General features: G+C 50.9%; 1 protein-coding gene across 22 annotated transcripts in view; it reads left to right on the plus strand.

Annotated features, from left to right (window-relative positions):
- Positions 1-784: 784 nt before the first annotated feature.
- The window catches only part of INPP4A (inositol polyphosphate-4-phosphatase type I A), a 105,092-nt gene continuing 78,941 nt past the window's right edge, over positions 785-26,935 (plus strand). For 13 of the 22 annotated variants that reach the window (XM_016143009.2, XM_036224451.1, XM_036224452.1 and 10 more), the window contains exon 1: positions 785-975. The gene's annotated coding sequence lies outside the window, so the exon portion shown is untranslated. Of the gene's footprint in view, positions 976-1,483; positions 1,592-26,935 lie in introns of all 22 variants that reach the window. The other 9 variants (XM_016143017.2, XM_016143024.2, XM_016143020.2 and 6 more) reach the window with 3 other exon arrangements.

Raw genomic sequence — 26,935 nt, forward strand, 5'->3', positions numbered from 1 at the left:
TAACATGTTAATAGTATTTTTACAGCAAATTATGAATGCTTTCTTTTATACCTGAGGCATGTGAACTCTGAGACATGTTCTGGTTTATTAAAATAGTTTTCAGAATTAAGAATTTTTTTTTCTGCTAAAATTTAAAGACTTCAAGAAAAAATGTTAATATTCAGTCCAGCATTTACCCTTGCTCAAGCAGAAATATTAGGGTTTGAAGTCATATTAAAGTGAAAAATTTTTTCCCAAATTTCTGACTATTCTATTTAATTTTGCTATGGAAAAATACTGTGGGGGAAAGCGTAGGGAGCAGATGTTTGGCGAGAGGCTGTAAGTGCGTATTCACACAGCATGCCAGCACAGGTCTGAACGGAGATTAGTGGTTTCTCTCCTTTTTGCTTATCGGCATATTCGCAGTTTGCTGTTGATTTTGCACATTTCTTGGGTGAACGCGGCGTTTCCGAACGTCTCCCGGGGACTGCGTGCACCTGCACCACGGGCGGCGCGCTCACCCTAAGGGCACACGGCAGAGCATGACCCTGGGTCGTGGCTCGTCCATGGAACCGTCTTCCTTGCAGAGATGTCAGGATCTCGGAAGGCTCTCCTTTGTGCAGATGGCCCAAACCCCTGCAGGCGGTCGGGCCCCAGCCGAGGAAGGGGTCTCGCGCGAAACCGGGGGCAGGATTCAGCCGCCCGTCGGGGGGCGGCCCGGTGGGGCGCATGCGCGGCGAGGGGCGGGCCGGGGCGGTGCTGCGCGGCCTCCTGAGCGGCGGTGGGGCGGGGTTCGGCCTGCGGCGCGGGCGGCGAGTTTGCGGCCGGGGCGGGCCCAGCGGGCTGGGGCAGGAGAACCAGCGCCTGGAGCCGGGCGAGAGCCCGCAACTTGGGGATCTAGCGGCGGAGCTGCACCTGCGGGGCCCAGGCTCGCGGCCCGGTTGACGGAGGACTGCGGACAGCAGGGCACGGGCGCCGCGGGCGGAGGCGCGCTAGGTAGGTGGGCCGGGCGGGCAGGTGGACAAGGGGGCAGGTGGGCCCGGGGCGCCCTGGCGCCGCCGAGCCAGGATCGAGATGTCTCTGGCAGGGCGCGGCGCGCATCCCGGCACCCGGTGCTCCGGGTGCGGACGGCGCCGCTGTTGTCATGGAAATCTGCTGCCTAGCGGTTGAGTCGTGGTCGCGTCTTTAGAGACCCGGCCGGCCCTGCGCACACGGGCGAGTGCCCGCTGACCCGGCGTCCCGCGCGAAGGATGAGGGCCGCGGCGCACGGCCGTTCGGCGCCTGCCCGGTGCGTCTCCTGGGCGGATCTGCGACTCTAGACGCTGAAGGCCTCGCCGCGTTTCAGGTGTAAACATACCGTGTAAAAATAAACGTGGGAAATCCACCGTCCAGCCTCGCGACTCTGCCTTTCGCCGCTGGCCCCCTACACCCGGACAGCGTTTCTGACATCTTCTCTCTCCTTTTTTTTGTGTGTGTGTGTTTTGTTTCTTTCTGGCTTTGCTAGTCAATGAATTGAGGCCTGAGACCTTTGCAGGTTGCTGTGACCGTCTCTTGAAATGGCAATCATGAATGTGTAGGCCGTCAGGAGACTGAAATACTCAAAATGTTAAAGGTAAATATGTGTCTTAGCGGCCCATCTTTCCCTCCCCAGTGTCGCCTGCCCTCTGACATTACATAATGGTGTGTTCCTCCTGCCTGAGTTCATCTGTGATGACAGATCCTGAAAGTATCCCTCTGGGTGAGAGAGCACTATAGGCAGTGGTGAAGCCCATCTTCTTACCTTTCGCTTTGCCTCTGAATGTGTTTTATGTTGGGAGGCTGCCCTATAGGACAGTTTGATTTGTCACCTGCCCCTTAGGGCATCTAAACCAAGGGAAAGGGGTGGGGTGGCAGTTTGAATGTTACGGTGAGATTCTGCCTGATTCATCTCTGTTCACAGTGAATTGTGTGGAAGCCAGTGGGGACAGTCAGGCTGACTTGGATGTGAGTCCTGCCTCTGCCACTTGCTAATCTGGTTCTGAATTTTCTCATCCCTGAAAGGTGAGAACAGAACCTACTTCACTGAGTGTTTTGAAATCCAGAAGCTGTTGGCATGGGTAATACATGTAGGCTAGCTGTAGGTCGGCCGAGAATTAAACATAATTTTTCTTTGGTTGAAAACAGGCTTTCTTTAACAGGACTTTTGGATCTAGGCTGGGACCTTTGTTTTGGGGTTTTTTTTGCAGAAATGTTCCCTCCTGGAAGATTCATTTTATTGGTTTCTTTGAAGAAAGATGAGTGGTGGTGTCCATATGGGAAGTTCACGGTAGCTGTTTTGTTGGAGGGTTGGTGTCAGGAGACCATGTGCTGTCTCAGGGGTGACATTGCATGTGAACAGGCCTTATAGGGCCTTGTGCCCTGTCATGTCTTGTAAACACACCTCTGTAGCAGCAAGCCAGAGTTACCGGGATGGTTTGCCGGACAGATTCGAAGAGAAAGGAGGGCTGCGTTTCTATTGGGCTCAGCAACAGTATTAGTCATACTAATTCCAGTAGCCACTTTACTTACCTAGTTATTTTTCATCTGGCTTATGCCATCTCAGAGTATTTATCTTCTCAGGCACAAGTCCTATCTCCCAACTTGAGTCGAGGTTGAGGGTAGATGTAGTTTATCCCATTGTTTTGGAAACTGGGTGTTTTATCAGACTGCTGTTAAACTGAATATTAGGATTTTTAGAAACAAATGACTTTAAAGAAAGGATGAAATCAAAGAATACACACGAGAACTTGTAAACTATAAAGCACCAGAGAGACAGGACATTTGATGATAGAACTGTTGACCCTGCAAGTCCCTTTAGCCATTTGCCTACCTGGGAACATTCTTCTCATCCAGCAAATCTGCAGATGCACCAGATGAACTGAGTGGTAAGGTGTGTGGCACCAGTTAACCCCTGACCCACACCTCAGGCTTAACAGCTCAAGAATTTAATAAGACGGAGTAGAAGGGAAGACTTTGGACCAAAACCATTCCGGTATCTTACAAAAACTCTTTTATAGATTAAATATTCCAGGCAGGTTCCCATAGCATCGTCAACTACCCATGGTGTCAGGATGCTTTGGCTGTCACCAGGAAAAAAAATGGTGCAAATCTTCAGTAGAGAAGGCTTGGGTATGCTGTTGCCTCTTTTGTAGGACTTGATTCATGAGCTGGTTTTCAGAAAGCCTTCAGAACAGCTCTTGCCAGGGGCCTTGTGAGGGAGCATGTTCTGGGGACACCAACATGGACACCTTGTTTTATCTCTATGCTTTGAAGGAAGATGTCATCATGAACCTAAGCCACAGGACTTTACTGTATTTCATACATATGCATACCTCGCTCTCTTTAATTTTTTTGTTTTTGTTTTTGTTTTGAGAAGCTGTCTTAGCATGTCGCATATGCTGCTGATTAGTCTTGTTCATTGGCCGTGATAACTTTGATCCCTTATTGAAGGTTTTGTTTGCCAGGTCCCCTGACAGAAAAGTTACCTTTCCCTTTCGTAGTCAGTGTGTGTGTGAGCATGAGATAACTCAAGACTGTGTAGGTATACTGCCACTCACACTTTCACCACTGGCTCTCAAATCCATTGACGACTCTTACTGGAATCAGTGTGATGATAGTTGACTGGTGGTGTTTTTCCAATTTCACATTTCTTTCTACACTTACTAGTTGGAATATAACCGAGAAGAACTTTTCTTTCTCCCTTGCCCTTTGATTTATATGTCTGCGCTCATGAATTCCTGCTTTCCGCAGCACATTAGTTTGTTACTCTCATCTGTTTCGTTGCTGAAATTGTCCCAGATTTGGCCTGCAGGAGCCCTGTCATGCCGGCTTGCATGTCCTTTTGATGTGTCCTGTTCATTCTTTGAAGACTTCTTTACTTTTTGGCACAAAATCTTCAAGCCTTAGCCTGTACTTTCCAGCCCTGGAATCAGCCACTTCTTCAGAGTCTTGGTTCCTCTCAGTGCACAGTGGTGCTTCAGAACCAAGGTCATGTGCAAGGTATGTTCGTTATTGCTGGGGTGTCGCTGCTGCCAGGCCTTTTCAGTGAGTAAACACAAATGTTTTCTATGATATGCTTTTTAAAGTTAGTACTTTGCCTGGAGATCTGTATGTGCAGACATGAAAAGTTTGCCTCTTTTTTTTGGCATGTATTCCAGAGTGTGGGTGAATCAGAACTATCTTTTATTGATGGACATCTAGGTGGTTCTCAGTTTTCTGCCGTACTGTTAATGTGGAGTGCGTGAACCACATCATTGTTAATACTACAAATGTGTCAGTCTCCTCGAGTCCTTGGAAGGAAAATTTCTGAGCCAAAGAGTAATTTTAAATGGACAGTTTTGCCAAATTGCCCTTACTTCCAAGAGGCTTTATCAGTTTGTGTTCCTTCCATTGATATGTGAGATTGCCTTTCTCCTTTGAATTCCACCAACAGTGATGAGTATAAATCGTGTTAATTTTTTGCTAATCTAGCGGATAAAGACGTGATTTTAATTACGATTTCTAGATTATGAAATACATTGAAGAACTTTTCTTGCTAGTTTATGTTTTAGCTTCCATGAATGACCTGTTCAGAGCCTTTGGCCATTTTTTCTAACTAGGTTGTTTTTCTTTATCTTACTGGATTATGGAAGTTACTGTAACTTTGGACTTTGTTGTTGGTGGCTTCAGAAGTCCCTCTTAGGTGTGATGCATTTTCATCCTGGAGGAGAAGGAAGTTAACATCGTCTGAGCTCCCCAGACCCCATGGTCTACCTGTGCCTCCTCCTCCAAGGGCCCTACGGCAGGGTGCTGGGGTCCAAGGAGGGCCCCTCAGTGAGGACTAGCTAAAGCTCCACAACCATGTGAGGGCGGTGGTAAGGGCTTGAACTGGCATCCACACCAAGGTCTGCCTTGTGTGGATTTGGTGGCATTTCCATTAGCTCACATAGCTTCCGCCATGGGCTTTTAAGCTAAGTGCTGTGCTTCGTGTATCAGCCTAGGGATGAAAATTAACCCTCTGGCCTTACCATACCAACAATTTTCTGTTTCTGATATTTTGACTTATAAATTAGGAACTTTTTAAAACTCATACACATCTTTCAAAACCATTTATTTTGTTCCTGGAACTATTGTGGGATCTAGAACTGAGCTCCTGGGAGCCTCCAACTAGCTGTGCAACTTCAGGCAAGTAGCTTAAGCCCTCTGCATCTTTGTTTTCTCATTTGCAAAACTAGGCTGGTGGTTATAGCAACCCCAGAGCCCTGTTAGGGGGTACAGTGAGTTAATATCAAGTGCTTGGAATGACACCTGGCGCCTGCTGAGAATTCAGGGGCCTTAGCTGTTACAAGTTTATGTATGGAGCAGGTGCAGACAGCGTGGAGTCTGGATTTACATCAGATACCTTTCCTCTCTGGGCTTAATCTCTTAACCATCCCATTTGCCATTACTTGGCCAGGGAGTGCCAGGGCCCTGGGGTGCAGCATTTATGGTTTCTGCACATATCTTGTTTGTACTCTGCCCTGTGCCTGCCTGCCAGGCAGCCCAGCTGGCCCCTGGTGTTTGCCCATGGTCCCTAGCTTAGGACAGGTGAGATACTGTGGGCCTTTCAGTATGGGTCTGTTTAGTGAGATTCACCTGTCAAAGGCCTTAGAAGCAGGAAGCATCCAGTGGGGGAGGGGCCTGCCACATTGATAAAAATGATGTGTCCACTTTCTGGAACAGGGTCAGGAAGACAGGGGTGTCCTCTGATCTCTAGGAGGCAGGGAGGGGACTATGAGAGAAGGAAAGCGTTCACCTGTGCCCAGCTCCGTCCCTGGAACCCTCTGTGAGCCCTTTCCTTCAGGCACCTACCTGGTCATTCTTCTGACCTGGAGTTGCTGCCTGTCCACCTGGTGCCCATCGCTGTGACAGGGCCGTGGAATAAGGTGAACTCATTCTGGGGTGTGGTGTATTCTCTAATTTATTAGTTTCAAGGAGGATGACTCAGGTTTACCAATTCCAAAAGTGTGAAGGAAACACAGGCGGGCAGGTGGGTGCTTCTGGGAAACTGGTCTTTTGTGAGAAGCAGGGCTGTGCAGTTCAAGGGGTCCCCCTGGGTTATGGGGTGTGTCAGTTGGGGTGCTTTGGGCTGCCAGGTAAACAATAAGGACATTCATCGCCTCACAGCACTGGAGTCCTACTGCATCAGCTGTTCCGCAGTGTCACCAGGGATCTAGGTCCTCTTCTGTCCTCTCTCCAGTCATAACTGCTGCTCTCACCTCAGGGCCAGTCTCCTTGTGATTATGTGGTAGTCCACAGTGTCAGTGGGACCGCATGCTGCCCTGCTCAGGGCAGGAACAGGAGCGGGGAAGGGACACACTGGCTGGTCCCCAGCCGCCAGTCCTCTCTTTGGTTGTGGAGCAGCGAGGGTCATTTGACCACCCCCCCCCCAACCAGGACCCCGAGGCTGATGTGCACCGATGGCCTTAGGGGTGACCCTGCTGGTATAATCCCACCAGCAGCAGCATCCCCTGGGACTTGGTAGAAAGGGGACCTTAGTCCCCTGCCCCCCATTTAGGAACTCTGAGATGGGCCAAGCTCTGGTCGTCGTTTAACAAGCCCCCAGTGATTGTGATGTAAGGCCGAGTGTAAGAATTGCTCTGATGGCGACCATAGCCACTTCTTAGCTGGAGGTGGGACTGTCTTCCCCTGAGTCCAGAGAACACTTCTCAGAGTTGGGAGAAGTGGGGAGAATGCTGGTGTCAGCCGCTCTGTGAGCTGCGGGGCCTGGGAAATGTCTGAGGGGCCTGTGGGCAGCTTTGCTCTCAGTGAGCCTGCCCTGTGCCCAGTTTATTGGCCTCGCTGTTTCCTAGGTCCCTGACCTGTGGCCTGGCCAGCTCCTTGAGTGATGCCCACACCCTCCTGCTTGTTTCACTGCTGGTCTCTGGGCCAGCAGAGTGGCCATTGAGGACTTGGTCTGGCCCTTGGGACTTCCTTCCGGTAGCTGGTCCTTAACCTGTCTACTCTTGCCCTGGTTTGTTGTCTGGTGTTTGTTGGATGTGAAGTCCGCACACTCTGCTCCTAACTGCTCCCTTGGAACAAAATCCAGAGTGATGTTGTTAGCGGCTTGAGAAACATTTGAGGAGCTGGCCTGAGGGACAACTCCCCATGGCAGTTTGTAGCTCTGTCTGGCTTGGCCCAGAATAATCTGCTTTATTGTCCCTTTCACAAGTATAGCTCCAATTTGATGTTTGGGTAAAGTAAAATAGCCACCCTCATGGTATAATTTGTGAGATCAAAATAGCCCACTGTTCCGGGTTTTTTCTGAAACTGGTGAGCTGAGGTATTTCTAGATTTTCTTGACTTTCTGAGGTCTCCCGCTGAGCTGTCACACTAGTGCTAATTACCTGCCGGGGTGCGGGGTGGGGGGGGGACGTGGACACTGACAACATGGATGAAGGAAGGAACAGAGCAGTGCGTGCCTACTGGCTGTGGTTTGTGAAATCCATTTGAGGCTATAACCAGCACTTAAAAGTTTTTTTGAAATAAAATAGAAAATATCCAAGTATCATTTTTATAAGAAGGCAAGCATTCTTTGGTAAAACATGAAGCTATTTGCATGTGGTATATGTTTGGCTATTGTTGCATTGTGAATATAACTTACTGTGGGTTTTGGCAAGTGTTGAGTGCAGGGAGGAGGGTCCCCACTGGACATGTATGTTTGTGACTCAGACCAGACTAACACCTGAATTAAAGAATGTATCACACCTTGGCTGCATTTGGGGCAGGTGTGATATACATTAATTCAGGTGTTAGTCTGGTCTGTGTCACAAAGCATATATAGTCATACCTTTTGGGTGCCTGTGTCTTTTATTTGAGGTGGGCAGCTTGGGTTGGGGGAGGAGAAAGTGCTGGACATGAACCTGATACAACTTTCGCACCTGTGAGATGGTACATGCCCAGCCCTCAGGATTGGGTGGTTAAATGATAGAAGCAGGAACAACCTGTGCCTGTGAGGCTCTGAGCCAGTGCAGGGTCAGCACCTCCCCTGTTGGCTTTACAGTCTCTATAACTTTTTTTCCACAGTGCCCGTCTTTAAAAAAACGTGCTCAAAAGGCTAGGGTGTATCCTGTCTATGAGTCCTGCCTGGGGCACCTCCCAGGGGAACCGTAGCAGAAAGAGGTTCTAAGAGGCAGGGGCCCTTTGGCAAAGGTCAGAGGACAAGGATATGGGCAGAGAGGAAGAGGGAAGTGTGGGGACCTGGCTCATAAACTTTGGGTCAAGTGGCCACTGACCCAGCAGTCTTTTGCTGACACTTTTTTTTTTTTTTTTCCAAAGCACACAAAAACTTGTGATTATGTGGGGTGGAATGTTGAGTATTTTCATATTTCTCACTCATTGCTTTGACTGTTCTGCATATACAAATGTTAAAATGATCATATTACATAATTGGGTGATAATCAATTGTCCAGAAAAATGGAATAATTAACTGAGCCCAGTTAAATGGGGCTATGTGCCAAAAAAATGTCAGGCCACCCCAGAATCTTCCAAACATCACTCCTCCTGTGCTTTGGAGGAGGAGAGGGAGATGGGTGGTTGGAATGGCCCAGGGGAGACACCCTCCTGGTGCCCACCTCAGGTGGCAGAGAAGGGCACATTTGGATTTTGCCCCCAACTTGTGACCTGGTTAAGCCATTCCTGAATCTCAGCTCCTCCTTCTTTGTTCACCTGGTGAAAGTGAGTCCCTTCATTTCTTCCCTACTTGGCTTCCAACCCAGCACCCCGTGGACTTGCGATCATGCTGAGTGAGTGATCATGGGTGAAGCATGTATGCTGCTGATGGTGTTGGCATTGGGTGACACACACACAGTTCTATTTAGGGAAGTGCTCATTTAATCTGTGGTCTTGGGAGTCAAACTGCTGCCTCTTCACGCTTTCGCTTTCTCTCCTCTCTGCAATGAATCAGCAGTGGCTTTCCACAGCACAGAAACTTGGAGTTGGGGACCCTGCGGGACCCTGATTATGTCCATAGAGATTGGAGTTGCCTGTGTAACATGAAACCAGAGCCTTCCTGGTCCAGGCGGAACACGCGGTGCTTTTCCCTGGCTCCTCCTTCCTGTGCCCTGTCCCCACATCCTGCTTGCTATGGCCCTTTGCAAACAGTCCCCCTGAACAAGTACAGGTTTTGTGTGGAAACCCACATTCTTTTCATCTCCCATGGTCAGATGGTGACCATGTAGTTCCCCGGTCCTCTCCCCTGATGACTTATGACAGTTGTCATCTGGTCCAGGCCTGGACAGTCTCTTCCTGGCAGCTTGATGTCCTTCCCTGACTTCTCCACTCACCTGTGTCTGACCTACTTTTAGTCTCTTTCTATTCTATTTTTTATTAGCCATTCTTGACCTTTCAGATAAAGAGTATGTGGGCTTAAAGTTATCAGTAGAAGTCTAAACTGATTAAAATAACAAATAAACGTATAGACCCTTATGCACAGACCTGAGTATAAACAACTTTTGTACACATAGGATAGCTTTCCTGAACTTCTGCAGCTGTGCATAAAAGTAGCTGATAAGAGTTAAGCCTATGTCAGCAGTTTGGTTTTTTTTCACTTGTATATTTGGGACTTTTTATTTTGGTTGCTTAAAGTTGCATATGCTGTGTGTGAGTGAAAAACACAAGAACAAAGAGCTTCAAATGGATACAACTCTCATGAGTCCCTTTGGAAGGGGTCCCGGCTGTGTATCAGGGACATGACCTTTGCTGAGAGCATCCGCACTCTTCATCTGAGCCTCTCTCCCCAAGCCCAGCAGAGCCTGTGGTTACAGGTACTTATCTCCCTGACAGTGCAGCAGTCTTGCTGGTAGCTGCGTCTGGCCAGCAGTGCCAGGACACACAGTTGTGTCATTGTCATAGGTTCCTTAAACCTGCATGGTATTTTGAATAACTTTACTGGATGGAGGAAGGTCTTTGCATTTTGAGTCAACTTAATTATTTAGTCATTCTTTAATTAGTCAGAAAGCTTTCCCAAGCCAGGTATTGACCTGGTTGCTCAAAGAGAGAGGGAAAGCCAGCAGAGGGGCTGTGAGGCATGGGGCCTCTGCAGGTCAGCGGAGGAAGCGTGCTCTCGTGGCCTCAGTGCCACTCGTGTACCAGTGTGGTCAAGAAGCACCCAGGCTTTAAAGTTAAGCTCCATCCATTTCTAACCTGGGCGAAATGGGCCTTTTGCACTGGGGACTTGACTGTCGGGCTGTGTCCCTGTGTGTGCTCTGGCCATGATGTTGTCAGGGCATCGGGCCACCTGTCTGGTGTGCGGGTCTGGCCTCGTCACAACAACCATTACAGCCTCAGCCCCTTCTACAGCAGAGGGGTTTCTGAGCTGTCGTCTAGTAGACTCCTTTCAAATAGGACTAGGGGACAGATGGTCAGTTTCAAAACAAATCCCTGTGTCACCCGTTGGAGCTGGACATCACAGCACCTAACCAGTGTTACACACACAGGTTGGCAGTTTCATAAACTGTTACGGATTATACTTTGTCCTAGTAACCAGCAGCCCATGGCTTAGACTGCAAACCTAATTCAATGGACTAACTGTAATGAATAAAAATGGGCTATTTTTACCGTATAACCTAGATTTCTCTGCACTAAATATGCGAGCCAAACTATTAAATATTTGGGGCCAGCAAACAGAAATTTGATATGTTAAGGCTTTTTGAGCTTGCTACTCAGGCAGGCCTAGAAATAGGATTGGTTAACTTTTTTAGGATTATAAATGTTGATTTTATTATGGAGAAACTTTTTATAAAATAACTCCATGGCAATGAATCTTAATATATTTATAAGGTCTTGTGAGAATATAGTCACCCCAGCCTAGAGCCCAGGGTAAATTTGAGAATGCTTTATTTAGGAAAATGGGGCTGTTAAGTGAACTTAAACCAAAAGTAGTAGTATCCTTCCTTGTCCCCAACTCTCAGCATTCCAGGATGGTGACTTTCTCTGCTACTGAATATAAGTGGGGAATGATAAAACTGTCAGGGTCAATGTTTGCCTGTTGTAATAGAAAAAGTGCCTGTAGTCAAGATAGGCATTTATTCCTCTTTCATGCACTGAGGTCTGGAGGTGAGAGGCCCAGGCCTCTTCTCCAGGATGGCAGGCAGTGGTACAGCCAGCTCATGGGTGTACCTGACTCCAGGCTGGAGGAAGGCACACTTCCCAAGAACTCATCAGACTTGGTCCTTATATCTTGTTGGCAGGAATCGAACCCCTGGCCACACTCAACCACACATGGCAGACAGCCCCATGCCAGGTAAAGGCCAGCGTCCTGGGCCTGCCACTAAGGAGGAAGGAAAGACTGGACATTGGAGGCAGCTAACTGTGTCTTTCTGGCAAGTTATTTTTTTTTGAAAGATGAGTTTTTGTGCTCATTGGGAAAATGTTGGCAGAATATTGGGGAAATTTCTGTTGGGAAACTGTAGGTGTGAGCAGCTAACGGAAGACTCTTGGGGCTTGAGACCTTTCTTACTGCCAGCTGTGCCTTCATACCTGAGCCATAAAAAGGTCACCTGATCACTTCCTGCCTTAATTTCCTCTTTTAAAGAATAGAAACGGTAGCTTTTTAATCTGCCTCTCAGGCCTTGCCAAGGATCACAGACCAGGGTGCTTCCCACCAGGAGCCCCTGGCGTTTCTGGGTGTTTCCAGAGGGAAGAGCTGCCTGGGTGGGGATTTCAGGCCAGCACCTGCGGGTGAGATACCCAGAATAGGAAGGGGGCATGGAGTGGAGGGGCCAGGAGGAGGCAGACAGGCTTCTCCCTACCATGACCCCCGGGCCTGGCTTGTTCTCCCTGCCTCAAGCCCTACAGACAGGCCCCTCCCCTGAGTGTGGGACCTAATAACCAGTTTACTTTAGGTGTCAGTGAAGTTGAATGTGTTCTCTTTGAGGTATTTGCATTTTAAGTAGGATGTATGTGCTAGCAATGCCTGGTCCTAAGAGAAAGTCTTTGCGTGGTAGGATGGTAGACCCTGGAACAGGAACAGATGGGAGAAGTTGAGAGCCCTCCTTGCACCTGCCAAGCATGGGTCATAAGCATTTGTGTGCTGCACACCTGGGTGAAGTTCAAAGTGATGCTCACCACAGGCTCAGGCCAGGCCTCTGCACCTTCCCACGTGCATGAACACGCTTCTCGTGTGCACACAGCACTATGTGAGCACATGCCGTCTGTGTGCACTTGTACCTGCCCTCCTTGCACATGTGCACGTGCATACACACATGCACAGTTGCACACACACACAAACAAGACAGCAGCCCCAGGAAGCTGAGCTCCTGGAGGAGCCAGGCTATACTTCCCGGCTGACGGGATACCCTAGGAGTTACAGGCGTGGATGCATGTGGACAGATCTTTATAGAGAAGCACTCCCTGACCCATGTTCCTGAAATAAGGAAAGTTCTGATTGTGTTTCCAAAACCAATGATGAACATTTGCTAACTGGTGATAACAGTTTTTCTTAGCCTTTAAAAAGTGTTACCTTCACATTTTAAAGAGACAAAGATTATCAGCTAGCCCTTTCTCACCCTCTGTGTTCCAGGAGGGGCCATAGAAGGCAGGGAGTGAACATAGCATCTTTCCTCATATCCCACCACAAGCCTTTACCGCCTGAGCTATCTTCTAGATTGTTCCGCTGTCCAGTTCTTTCTTAGTAAAAACATGATTTTCTTTTCATCTGAGAGAGTGAAATATTTCACTTAAGGGAGGTGACTACTGACCTTCATAGAACTACCTGCCCCTGTGGGCCTGCTGGGTTGTTAGTAGGGACTCGCCTTCCTGTTCCCAAGGTGCTGTGGATGGTATCTGGCCCCTGCAAACCAGGTGCTGCACATGTCTTTCCGAGGAGACAAAGACCACTGAGACATTATGTGTGCATTATGAGTGCAGAAGGCGAGGCCCTGGCCAGCTGGAGGTGGCTCTGATGTCCACGTTTCAACTCCCTCTTTTAAAGGGAAGGCCCTGTTAGTGGGACGTGGTGGAGAGAGATGTACCATCAGCACACTGTGTGGCCATTGGCCTAGTAACCCTTGCCAGGGACATGTTAGGCACCTGGGAAATATCTGAGTTCAAGGTGATACCCACCACAGGCTCAGAGACACCGCTGGTGTGGCTGGAGCATCCGTGGAACATAGAATATGGTCCCTGGTCAGGACCAGGTGGTGCTCAGACCCAGCTCTGCCCTTCGGGAATGACCCTCCCTGTGAGGTGAGGTGGTGGTGTGGATCCGGCTGTCCTGGGGAGGGCGGTATACCAGCCGAGTGGACCTCGGTCAGGTGTTCGCCCCGATGCTGGCAAACTCAGCGCTCTGCCTACCCGGTCTCTTCCCAAGCTGAGAGCGGGTGGGTGGCACAGTCCACTAATGGAGCATGGGGCACTGTTAGTGTTGGGGGTGCCTGCTGGGCAGCCAAAAGGAAACAACATGAAAGTAAAGTGGCCAACTCTGGGCACTCTGAAGGGTTGCTGTGTGGGGTGCTGAGTGGCTGGCCTGCCTGCGCCCCACCCTCAGGAGGCTCCCACCCTTCGTGTTGGTGTGCTGCTCTTGACAGTAATGCCTCAAGGGTCTGGAGGAGTCCTTTATGCCAGATTCTGCTTTACTGTGTTGTATGTGTCCCACATGGCATCCACAAATGTGAAGATTGTTCTCTGGGGACATGCCCAGTGAACACGACAGGTCTGGGGTATCATTCATAAGTCTGAAGTGTCCTTCAGAGCAGGGACAATAGCTCAGTTTTCTTAGGATCTCCAGAGCATCCCCCAGTGCCTGGCACTAAACAGGTGCACAGTCAATGTTTGTTGAGTGAGTGAATGGACAGAGCTACTGTGTCATTGTCAGAAGTACAAGAAAGACTCTGGTCTCTCTTGGAAGTAGGCCGTTTCCCAGAGGTCAGTTTGGGGTGCAGGCTAACATAGGAGAGGGGGGTGAGGCCAGCTCCCATGGCATAGCTGTTAGCCCCATAAGTTCTCAGGGTGAACTAAACCTGTCAGTAATCCTTTTGTGTTTTCAGGACACAAGCCCTCTCATTCAGCTGCTGGAACAGGGGGCCTGCTTCTGCTTCTCTGGGGAGAAGGTACCACACCTTAGGGCTTAGTCACCTTGGATTTTTCTTTCTAAGTGTAATCAACCTAAAGTGTGGTTCTGTTTGCATGCACATGAGCACCTAAGTGTACATCACAGATAGTAAAGGCGAAGAGAAGCCGGAGGCTGCATGTAGTGCCCGGGATAGGTAGGGGCACCATGGACTTTGTGCCGGGGCAAGCTCTGTGTCAAGAGGGGTGATGGCTTGAGCTGTGGCAGTTTCGAGAGAAGTGTGGGGAGGACAGGTGACACATCTGGAGAGGCCAGGCACCTTACCCAGGGGCTCGGGTCCTTTATTCAGTCTGCACCGGAGCAGATTCAAACTTTTAAAGCCTTTTTATTTTGTTTCGCTTGTATTGTTCTTATTTTAAATGACAAACACACCTCATTGCCTGCAGTGCCCTCCTGGGCAGGAGAAGTTTGAGGACACTTTTTCTTAGACTGTTACAGTCCTCACCACGTTACCTGTGCTCTAACCAGGTTTGTAGCCAAGGTTGGCTTCCTCATGCCTGCTCAGGGTCGGGCCAGCCAGCTTTGATGTAGGATGGCTGGAATGCCACCAACAGACAAGACGTCCCCAGAGCCCTCAGTAGGAATGGAGAGGCCATGTCTGTGAAGTGATAGAAATGAAACCAGCACCAGGGAAAAATATTCTAAACCACCTGTGAAAAACAGGCTGTGAAGAAGAGGAAGTGTTGGGGTGTGAAGAGCCCCAAGAATTTCAGGTTCCTAGAAATGGGTGTCAATGTTGCATCCTCCCTGCAGTGGAACAGCTGAGTGGGTGGCTTCGGTCAGCCCCTTGGTGCACAGTCATGCCCCTCTGTGACTTCATGGTCTCTGTGCAGATGTAGAACTGTCAGGCTTGCCATGGGTAATGAGAAATGGTGGTGACAGCCTTGGGCTTGTGAGTTCCCTAAAGCACACTCCATCTACGACCTAGCATTCAGGGCCTACACCCTGTGGTGCCATGCAGTACAGTGTTGTAGGCAAGGAGGACAACGTGGGCGAAGGAGCTAGGCTGGTGAAGAGGGAGGTGAAAGGCAGAGAGCGGGGGATGCTGGCGGTGGTGACAGAGGTGATGGAGGTATTGCCAGCAACAGACATGGCCCTCCCCTACAGTTCCCTCATTTGCTAGATGACCCCCACGGAAAGGTCCCTTTAAATTCTCCACTCTCTTATTAGTGGCTCTGCATGAATGTCATTTGGTGGGAGTCCTCAGGCCTGCCTTATTTAGCTTGATTGGACAAATTTGATAGCATTTTATGTTATATTTACAACAGCAAGGCATTTTCATGGCCCCAAAATTATCACGTACAGTGGGATTTATGATAAAGCCCACCTCCCACCCCATTCCTGGCCACCCAGACCTCCGCTGCTGACACCAGTGCCATGTGCTTCTCGCGTGTTCTTCCAGGATACTCTTTGCATAGCAAATGTATGCATGTACACTAAACCTGCCCCCACACCCACAGCCTCGTGTCCTGTGGGCACTCCCTCACCCCTGCCCCTCTCTGTGTCTTGGTACCTGTACAGGAATTGAACGTCCATACAGGCTGTCCTGGGCTCTTCACCCCACGCTGCCTGGTGGTCTGCGCATGCGCTCGTGTGTGCACCTCTTTGAAAGAGGCTGTACCTCTTTTGTGGGGGCGGGAGAGCTGGTTGAGGGTTGCCCGGCTGGAAGGAGGGCTGGAGTTTGTGGCTTTTGGGAATTTCTCCTTGTTTATTCCAGCTCTTGTCTGACCTGTAGCATTTTGTTTGGGGAAGGGAGGGTAGGTCATGGTTTGATGATGTTTGTAAGCTGTGTTTCTATAAAATATGTCTGTTTAGTCACACACAGACTGTCTGAACTGACCGGTGACATTCTGGGAGAGGCTGGTCCAGGCTGCTTTTGACACCAGCTTCAGAACAGTGGCTCCCAGGAGTCTTGTCTGCCTGGCTACTGTGGGGCTGAGCGGGTGCCATGGGTGATTCTGGAGGGATGTGTCCCCCAGCCAGGACCAGAAGTACAGAGCTGTGATCAGGCCAAATTCTAGTTGTTCTGGGAGCTGGTCAGGCTGGTCCTGGCTCTGCCCTCTGCAGGCCAGCTGCTCCCCCATCTTGCCGTGCATCTAGGAGGGAAGAGAGCGACCCAGTACGTTTCACAGTCATGTGGATGGTCAGTGTCTCCAAGGTGGTCCTGGGAGTTCTCACAGGTGGAGTGGGTATGCAGTTTCTTCTACAGAAGCTGCGTGGGCAGAGGGCAGAAGCAACTGCCTGCACATTCACTGTGGGTGATTTAAGGTACAGGAAAGTGAGTGTGGCCATGCTGGCCCAGGGCATGTCCTGGAGACAGGACTGATGGTAACCCCTGCTCAGGAGTAACCAGGTGTGTCTGGAGAGTGCTGACAGGCCCCCCTGTGGGATTTGGTGGGACAGATCTGAGCCAGGAGGCCTCTGTGGGCAGTGAGGGGCTGGCAGACATTACATGTTGGTCCCTGGGGTCTGCTGTGTCCAGTGCCAATGGCAGAGGAGCACTGAGGGAGCTCTTCCTTCTGGCTATGGCTCACTGTACATGCCACTGTCCCCTTACTGCCTTGGTGGTAGCTGTCAGCTAGCTCATGGCACATATTTCCACTGAGTGAGCCCAGCCTTTGCAGAAGGTCAGTAGGGAATGGGTGCAAAGAAGACAGCCCAGCAGCCTGCAGAAGGCTGCTTTCAGGAAGTGAGCAAGCTTCTTTTTGTTCATCTTTTCTCCAAAATGCTCTGGGGGTTTTGAGGCTCCGCCCTGAGCCCTTTGTGGCTGCTAGGCCCTGTGAAATGGACAGTTCTCAAGTCTTACACAGGCCAGTGTCAAGGTGCAGAGCCCTCAGGGCAGCACAGCCCCAGCTCTGAAACCGAGTAGGGCAGAGGGGGAACATGGAAGAACCTCCAGGGTCCTGGGGCCTCATAGGTGCACAGAGCCCAGAGGAAGCTGGGTCTGCATGAGGGAACCCTCCAGCTGGGGAGGAAGTGGAATTACTGCACATCTTGCATTTCGACACGGAGACTCAGCTCTTGAGAAGGAAAACTGAGAGTGGGGGTTGCATGGAGCAGGCTGAGGCAGAGAAAAGCAGGACCAAATGTTAACTCCTGTCTTTTGTTGGCCCAGTGGCCTTTGTCTGGCATTGGCCCTAGCCAGGCAGAGGTCTCAAGCAGCCATCAGGAACCTAGCTCAACCTCTCTTTTGGCAGCTGCAGGGCCTGTAGCTGAGAGTTTTCTCGGTGTGTCCTCCTAAGGTCAGGTGGCCCTCATCTTCTTCTGTGATCCTTTCCCCTTGGATGCTTGGGGCCTGCGCTATGCACCCCCCTTTTCCCATGGTCAGTTACTGGACTCCATTCTATTAACATGGTCTCCATCTGTTTACCTCTGCTCTCTCTCTCTCTCTCTTTGTGTTACTAGTTAAGACTGAGAACCTGTCAGCAATGTCAGTGACACCCCCACGTAGGGGGCAGCAGCATCAGTGTCCTCCACCCTTGGAAGTGAGCAGAAAGCTGCTTCTCAGCCTCCATGACTGACTTACATGTGTTCCATGTAAAGCGTCTTTTCCCTAAGGAATAGACTTACTGCATGAACCCCCCCTTTCCCCCCAACACTCACATTCACATTGGATTTTTGTGTAAATAAATGCACATGCAAACACATACTTGATCTTCTTGTATCATAATAACAATATTCTTCTTTTAAATCAGTAGAAGAACAAATAAGTTAAATAGGTATTTGCCTATCAGCTTAGAAACTTAAGTACCATTTAATGGTAATTTTACGAGAAAAATATTCTCTAGGTACCAAATAACATCAGTAGGCTTTTGGAAGGCAACCTGTTGGTTGAACTGGCCATACGTGCAACCTCACCTCTGTGAAATTATTTAAAATTATTTATCAACCATAGTGCTTGGTTTACTTTTCAATACAATCAGACCATGACTTAATTTAATATGATAACTGTAAGTGGGATAATAGTAAAATTTTGAGGTTTTACGGTAAGGAAGTGAGAACCTTAGACAACCTAATTTTTTATGTCTCAGTGAAGAAAACAAAATACACAGATGCCATCAGACGGGGTAATGAAGGAAGGAAGAGGAATAAAACCCAAAGCAGAGCCAGTGCAGTGCAGCATGAAGCTGGTGAGCCATGTTTCTGGCCCCAGACCCATGGCACCTCTTTCTGGATGGTCTTGATCCTGAACCCAGAGACTTCACCTTGTGAAGGAGAAGCAGCGTGCTCTTTGGACGGTGATGGATCGAAGTGTGCATTCCCTTGTGGGTTCACCAGGGACCCTAAGTTCAGCAGAAACCACACAGAGCTTACGGCTGGACATTGTGGGTAGGGGAGACTGCAGGTCACTGCCTCTGTCACCAGGAACTCTCAGCCAAGGAGGCTCAGTGGAAGCCTCTTGAGGACATTGCTGAGATGACAGAGCCTGAGCCGACTGTGGCAGGAATGGAGGGGCCAGCCTGGGAAAGGCATTGTTGGGGATTGGAGCAGGAAGCAGAAGGGTGTTGCAGCATCCTCCAGCCTGCTGGCTTGTGAGTCACTTGGAGGCTTCTGAAAACCCTGGAAGCAGCCTCTGCACTCCATACTCCCACTTCAGGCCAGTAACATGATGGGAGCGGGGGTGGGACCAGCACTTGTCCTCTGTCCAGGAGGTGACTCTGAGGTGTAGTAGATTTGGAGAGTGTTGGCCCTGGTGGTTCAGAGCTTGAGCCTGTTCTGAATCCCCACAGAACTGTGTTGAGCCTCAGGCCCCAGGTCTGCAAGGTGAAGATGTGTTGAGGGGTGGGTTGACGTGTGGGAGACTCTGGTGGGCCCTGCAAAGCCTCCGTGGCAGGAGTGGCTGCTTTATCAATAATGTGAAGGGCTGGTGGCAGGTGGCCTCCCTGGTCCCCTTCCTTCATGGTTTCTCCTGATGGAACCACATCCCTGGGGTGGCACATGGGTGGAGAAGAACACACAACCACACTGATGGGATTCTCAAAATTCATGAACACAGAGCACAGGTAGGGCTGGCGGCATTCAGAGCATGTTTCCCTACTGTCTTGGACCAGGGGTCAGCCGGCTTTTTCTGTAAAGGGACAGGTAGTTCATATTTTGGGCTTTGTGGGTCACACAGGCCCTGCTGTTGCAGCATGACAGCCACTCACAGTAAACAAACAGACATAGTTGAGTTTCAACGAAACTTTGTTTTACAAAAACAGATGGGCAGCTTCTGACCCTAGGGCTGTGGTTCACTGACCCTGTTCTAGACTGTTATTTCATACTTTGTCCTCACACCCCTCACACCTTGTGTCTCCTCCTCAGCCCACCCCTTACTGCTGCTGGCCTTGTTTCTATTTGCTGAGAAAACAAGCAGCCTGGATATGGGGTCTGCTTAGATGCCGACCAGTGTCACACCGTCTGCTGGCCTCCAAGGCCAGTCTCTCGTGCACTGCACCCACCTCTTCACAGTGGTCAGTCCCAGGTGGCCTGTTGGCATCATCCTCTCCCTTTCTCATCCTGGGAACATGCCCTCAGCACCCAGGACCCTGCTTCACTTGCTCCTGTCTCATCACTCCTGGTGTCACCAGAGGGTTCCTGTCCCCTCGGTTCTTTGTTGGCACCATCCACTCTGGTGCGACGTGTAACACTGATGGGCTGACCTTTCTGGCAGCAGTTCTCCAGTTCCAATGCCCCATACCCCGCCCCAACCCAATGTCTTCCACTTTCTTGGCAGTGAGCATCTCCAACCTAACATGGTGCCTTATCTCAGCTCTCTGGCATCAGGTGTTTGGTGACACCTTGGAACTGTCCTTGACAGCTCTCCACTTCCTGTGTTCCTTTGTCAGGAAGTCCCGCGGACTCCATCCCCGGAGCACACACACTTCTTTCCTTGTGGTGCCCCCGCCTCAGTGTGCACACCTGCAGTGTCTCCGCCTCCCGGCAGCCCCCTGGCTGGATCAGCCAGCTTAGCTCACCCCTCTGCCAGCCCTCCCAGTGTCTTCTGTGCCCACAGCATCTTGGGCCTACCCCACCTGCTGTCCCTGCTGTGGCCTCGGGCTGGCTGCCCTCTGCCTGGCACCTCAGACTCCCACGTGTCTTGCTTGCTCTCACATCTTCTTGGGTCTTTGCTCAAATGTCACCTTCTTAATAAGGCCAGATAGGCTGTGCTGAGGTGGCTTGGGCCATGGCTTTGGCACAGGGAGGGACCCACAGGAGGCCCAATGCTCACTGGTTGTTCCCAGATCCCCTTCCACGGGGTGTGGCTGCATTTGTAGCAGAGGTTCTGTGAGTGGTCTGGGTGGGTCAGCACTGCTGCCGCAGTGTGTCCTGTGGCCCAGGGACCGGTGCAATGATGGAGGGAGGGGGTAAGGGAATGGCTGTGGGGAAGCCCTGCTTTCTTCTCGATGACAAAGGTAACCTTATTTTTCATTAAGAACTTCGGACTTATACCCCAAAGTCCCCCAACAACAGTGTTAGTCAGACCGTGTTTCTCTCAGCTGTGTAAGGGGTGACATGCAGCTGAGGCTGAGGTGTTAGTTAGTTGGCTGCCACATAGCATTTGTGGCTTCCACAAAGATTTGCTCCTACTTTTTCCTTTTTCCTCTCCTTTTCATTTCTTGAGGTTTCAAAGTCCTGCTTTTTGTCTTGTTATCTCCCTGGATTTTAAGAAGCCCAGCTGGGGTGTGGGTGGAGACAACTGGCCTGTGGGGGCAGACCCAGCACAGGTGCACCGGCCCAGGGTAACTCCAGGCCTCATGACCCTGACGCGTGGGTGGCTACTGTCTGGATCCCTGCGTGGCTCTCATCTTATGTGCACAGAGGGGAGGGGTGAGACCTGCCTGCCACAGGTTCTGAGCTCTGCAGGAGCTGAGGCACAGTTGTGTCCCCGAGTGGGTGGCCCTACCCCTCCCCTCCATTTGGAGGCACTGCCTCAGCCTGCTGCCCCTCCGCCCCATACTGGGAAGGCTGTGGGCCGTTCCTCCCTTCCCTTCACAGCCAGGCACGGGGAGCAGGAAGGGGAAGAAGTGGTGGCATGTTGGGTGGTTCCTTCCTGGGTGTTGCCTCTGGTCAGGCGTGGTTCAGGGCCACGCTGGAAGAGGACCTGGGGATGTTTCCTGAGAAACCCGTACTGGCTATTTTAATGGGTTTCAATAAGAGTTTTATTTTTGCCACAACTCACTCAATCCATAGTCTCAGAAACCAGAATAATTTGGGCAAACTTTTGATCCGAGGTTACATTAAAAGTTTTAGCCATGGGTGTTGCGTGTGTGTGTGTGGATGTATGTGTCCACATGTGTGCACATGTCTGTGGCTCCACTGTGGGCAGCCAGTGCAGAAGATGACCTTAGTCCTGTGATAAACACCACTTCGGTATTTCCAGCCATTCCACATAGGAGAAAAGAATGGATGGTTCTGTGAGGTTAAAAAAATTAAGTTTTAGAAAGCTTTTTTCCCTCTTTAAACTGGGCAGTTTTACTAAGCCATGTAGAATTAAAACAGACAGCAGGTGGGGGGTGGGGTGAGGGGGTGGGAAGGGGGATGTATATTTAACTTACATTTAAGGTTTTGGTGGTGTCTTGTCACGTGTGGACCATGTCTGTTGGGCTGTCTGAAAAGTTAAATTCCGTGAAGGAAGGCGAGGTGCTCTTGAGCTTAAGGCCTGTGATGCTGCTGTTTCTCAGAGGCCAGAAGCCTCAGGTTCAGCTTTCAGGGGCCTGGGACCAAGCTCTATGTGTTCGCTCGGTGGACTGTGCAGATTTGAAGTGCTCACTGGCCCAGTGCTCCGCAAGGTGTTTTTCTTAACATCCTGTAAATGTTGACCCTCTCCAAGGTGTTGCTGACAGTCAGTGGCTTCCCTACAGCTCCAGGCCTCCTAGGTGCCTAGGAACCCCATCTAGCTGAAATCACAGACAGCATCCAGGGGTGGGGTTGTGGGCCTTGATTGGCCTGAGCAGAATGGTCTTGGATGACTCTGAAAGCGCCTGCAGTCTGCTGCCGGGCATTGGCGCCAGGCTATGTCTGAGGACCATCCGTGTTTGTTTCTCTGTCTGCGCCCCGCAGGGAATGTGGGGACCGAGGGTATTGACTGGGCTTTGGTCCACTCTGGCAAAGCCCCTTTTTTGATTTCTCTTGTGATTTTCTTTTTCTCTCCTTCAGCCTATTTCCGGCCCTTCTGGGCTAGCAGTACTGTCCACGTTGGCAGAGAGCTGGGGGCCTTGGAAGTGGTGAGCAGGAGCTACAGTGGGGTCCTGGTGATGGTGGGGAGCCTGCAAGGAGCGTGGCTGGGCTCCAACCCAGCACCTCCCTATGGTTCCCTCAAAGCACATCCAATGGGGAAGGGTCAGTGGTGTGAGCATGCACAGTTGGCAGCACCTGGGGCCTTGGCTCCTCCAGGACAGGCTCATGCTACCCTGTACGCCAGCCTCTGTCCTATGCCTCTGGGACTGTAGGGAGCACGGGAGTGGACTGAAGCTCCTTCAGGAGCCCCTAGCCCAGTGGAGAAGGCGACCCAAAATGGAGAGACCAGCACTGTGATGATTTTCCAAGGAACCAGGCCAGTCTCGCAGAGGGACCTGGTGCAGACATCTGTCCCCCTTGAGCTTCTCCCCTCTTCATGTAGCCTTTGCTCCTTTGGATGGTGACATCACGAGGGAGAGGCCACAGCAGACTGCTGTGCCCTGAGCCTCCCTGATGTTCTGTGGTGGGCCTTGGGACTCAGAGCCCTCATGGAAGGAGTCTGCAGAGTGGCAGGTGAGTGGCAGGGGTCTGAGGCTCTTCTGTTAGAGAGGGGAATGGGCCAGAAAGGGTGAGTGACTTGCCCAGAGACCTCCAGCTTTGCCAGGGCCGGGGCTGCTTCTTGAGCCCTCTCCCTGCAAGGGGCTCCTTTTCACCACACCGAGTGCATAGTGGATGTGAGGGGGCATTGTAGGCGTGGTGAGGATAGGGTGACAGCCCAGTGTTGGCCCCCGCCTCCTATACACTTTGAGCGCCCCATGACAGCCATGTCAGGATTCTTCAGTATGGGCAGTGGCCCCCACTGGGCCGGGCAGTGCTGCCTCTGGAGCCTTGGTGAGTCTGTGGGTGCTGGTGAAACTGCAGCTGCAGGCTGCTGGCCGTCCACTTCTTTATCCTTCATCTGTCCATCCCAGGTCCAAGTACACAACAGGCCAAGTGCTTTCTGCCCACCCTCCAGTCCAGTACAGCTGCCCTGGGTACAGAGGGCCATGGAGTACACGTGTTTTTCAGAGGCTGGAAGTGACCCTTTCGTTAAATGCCTGCCCAAGGTCACACGACATCAGAAAGCTTATCTGGGCCTTAAGTTACCTTGACTTTCCACTTCAGCAAGGAGTGGGATAAAAACATGTTTGAGAGTAGTAGGAGAGATATGACCTAGTCATAGTGGGACCTTTCTAGACCTGGTTGTTTGAGGCTGACACATGCCTTACCTGGTTTCACACTGAGGCTGTGTGACTTACCTGTGGGGTCAAAGATTATGAAAGGGTATAGAGAGAAGAATGAGGGCTCCTGGCTTGTCTCCCAGCTGCCCTTTCTGGATGTATCCTGCAGGCCTCGCATGTGTGCACCGTCCTGTAGGCTGTCCGTCTGTCCTGTGTAGATGTGTTTCCACATTTCCGTACCCTCTTCCTTCAGAAGTGTGCAGGACTCTAACCAGGCCTGCTTGGAAAGCCGTGTACTCAGTTATGAAATCCCTTGTGGTTTTTATTTCAAGCTCCCATACCTCCCTTTTTGTATTAATAGTGTCCAATACCACTTCGTTAGCCTCAGGACCAGCCTGCTGCTTGGTGGGTTATGGTGCCCACTGTGTCGCAGTGACATCCACTGTGCAGCAGGTTGTGTGCATTGTTAAGTGGGACTCCCATATGAAAGGGTGTCTGTCTATCACAGTATTGCAGCTGGACGTTTGTCTTGTTGCATTGTGTTTTTTGTAATATGGGAATAAGTGCCTTAGCGATGGAGGTGCTCTGTGCTCTGAAGTGTCCTGGGGTGAGATAGGCTCTGACCACTGCCATCTGTCCCTTCACTCCACAGACATCACGTGGAGAGCCAGGTGCAGAAAGGGCCGCCCAGGGTCCCCTGGCTGGTGAGTGACAGACAAGCCCAAACCAGGCTCTTGACCCAGGCCTGGCCTTCTTGTATACCGTGGAGCCCCAGGAGGCTGTGGACACATTTCAGGCAGCGGCCATTGCCCTGACAGTGTGTAGCCTCTCTGCACATTGCCATCAGCATCAGCCTAAGAGAGTTGCAGGAAAACCACTTTCGTTATTTTATAGTCATGGCGTTAAAAAAAAATCTATTTATTGGTAAAAAATGTTTTCATATAGCTTTTCATATGTACCAAACTCATCTGGGCCACTGGGGATACAAAATTTATGTTTTTCTATCATTTAATCATTTTATACGAGCTTGTTTGGGCTCCTTCGCTGGGTCTGCTTTGTGCTCAGCACTGAAGGGTACAGATGAGATGGTGACTCAGTCCCTTCCCTAGGGAGCTTGGGGGAGACGAGGTTTTAGTGTGTTAAAAGTATTTTCTCCAGGACTGTGGACTGGGCTGTGTTTTGAAGAGCACAGGTTTTTGCTTGGGAGATGGTTCACAGAGCAATTGCTGTTTAAACTGGTCATGAGGCATGAGTAGGGAGTGTCTAGCCTAAGGACAAGGAGGGGAAGGGCATTAGGGCGAGGGGACAGCCTGGGCAAAGGCATAGAGAAGTTGGCTGAGGCGTGGTCCTTAGTGAGCTTGGGAAGGTTGTGCTGGTGAAGGGCTTTGTACCGCGTCCTGTCTGTGCTGGGAAAGCCGTGAGGGACGGAAGCCAGGGAGTGAGCCGTTGGCCTTCTCGGTGCCAGGCAGCCTCATACAACCCGCGGGCTGTGGGTCAGGTTCAGGAGTCATCTCTCTCCACTGGCTGTTTAAACTCTCCTCCTAATCAACCAGGATGAGAGGTGAGATAGGAGGGGGAGGCCGGGCCTTGGATGAAGCCAAGCTTGGGCAACACAGAATGAGTCAAACGTGGTACAAAGTGAGTGCAACCTGGCTCAAATTACATGTAAACTTAAGCGGCATGTTGGACTTTTACAGATGTATCATTTTTATACTGTAAGCATCAGTATTACCTTGCGTGACCAGAAGTAGTCTGAATGGCCTGTCCTTGGCTGTGGCAGACGGGCTGTGTGGGCAGCTGTGGAGTTCCAGGCCCACTCCCTCCTCTCCTGGGGAGTGGGGCTGAGGAGGAGGGAGCAACGCTGCCCAAGTCGCAGGCACAGGCCTCGGTGGGGGCCGTGTGTCCTCTGGCTGCCAGCGTTTCCGAATAACTTTGTGGAGTGCAGTTGGAATGGCTTTATTTTTTTTTAAGACATTTAATCTGCTCCCAGGTAGCTGAGATTAGACTGGAGAATCCCACTCACAATAACTGCAGATAGCATTGTGGTAATGAGTCTTTTCGCAATGAGATTGTACGCATATTTCTCTCCTTAACATAATGGGTCAGACTTGCCCCCCGATTTTTTTTTAGTTTCAGAGCTGTTTGAAGAGTTTAATGGGATGAGTGCACAGGTTCATGAAGATGAGTACTGTGGAAGCTTTAAAGAATGTGCTTCTCAGTAGTTCCTGCAATGTGGGTTTTGCTTATTTGGTGCTAGGTGACTCAGGTTGGGAGTCAGGTGTTGCTAGGACACACGTGCCAGTGCCCATTGCACTAAGTTCGAAGCTTCTGTATAAGCCAGCACCTGACAGGACTCCTAGTTAGGCACAGCACCACACTGAGTGGACTTCACTCACCTGCCTGCTCTCAGGGGCTCCCCACCCTAGCACCTCAGAGCTGGGACTCTGACCAGCTGGGGTTCCTCTGCCCTCCTGTCCCCATCTCAGTGCCCAGGGCCTGACCTCAGAGTCAAGGAGGCCCTGCCTCTGGGACGGTAGCCCAGCTCCGACATGTGTGTGGGTCAGAGACACTGCTGGGGGAGCTGCTGGGTGGGGTCAGGTGGCCTTCCTGGAGACCTCTCCCTGCTCCCTGCTGGGCTGGGAGTGCACCTCTGTCAGAGGTTCTGGTCACCAGGGTGGTCCCCTCTCATGCACCATCATCCGGAACAGCAAGTGCTGCCTTGCCTTGACTTCCTGGCTTCCAGAAGTTCTCGCAGGCCCTCTGGCCCATTCTCTGTCAGGTTTTAATGGCCACATCTAATAGTTTCCTTGACCTTGTCTCCTGTTGTCAGCTTCCCGTGCCCTCTGGGCACTCAGAGCCCCTCCCTCCTTACCTGGACCTAGAAGCCTGGCCTGGGCACTTCCAGTCCCTCGTGTCTGAGTGGATAGGGGTGTGTGGCCTCAGAGTGTCCGATGACAGCCATCATGACAGCAATAACGGCAGACACTGGGTGGCATTTCTGTGTGCCAGGTCCACTTTATGGATGGGATCTGCTAGTCTGTGTAGGAACCTGGCAAGGTGGCTGCTTGTTTTGCCCATCTCAGAGGGGACACTGAAGAGCAGAGGGTTGGGCTAGTTCTCCTGGTCACAGGTATCTGGGCAAGTGGCAGAGCAGATTGGAACCAATGCTCTGTCCCCATCCATGCCCTCACCATGAGGCTGCACCCCCTTTTTAGCAGGCTTCCAGCCCTTTGGCATCACCTCTTTTTGCCCTGTGTCCCCAGATACAACTTGGTCTTGTGGTAACTGCCCTCCATTTGAGGGAATATGACCCCAATAGTCATGGCCACCTTTGTTAGTCACTGTCCTTTAGCCAAAGCTTAGGAGCCTGGTGAGCAGGGGCTTTCTCCACCCACCCCCAGCCCACTCCCACCTGGGTGCCACAGAAGAGGGAGGGGAGGCAGAGGCCCCACTGACCTGGACAGCCTACCTG

The sequence above is a fragment of the Rousettus aegyptiacus genome, unplaced genomic scaffold (genome assembly GCF_014176215.1).
Source record: "Rousettus aegyptiacus isolate mRouAeg1 unplaced genomic scaffold, mRouAeg1.p scaffold_m13_p_7, whole genome shotgun sequence".
Taxonomy (NCBI): Eukaryota; Metazoa; Chordata; class Mammalia; order Chiroptera; family Pteropodidae; genus Rousettus; species Rousettus aegyptiacus.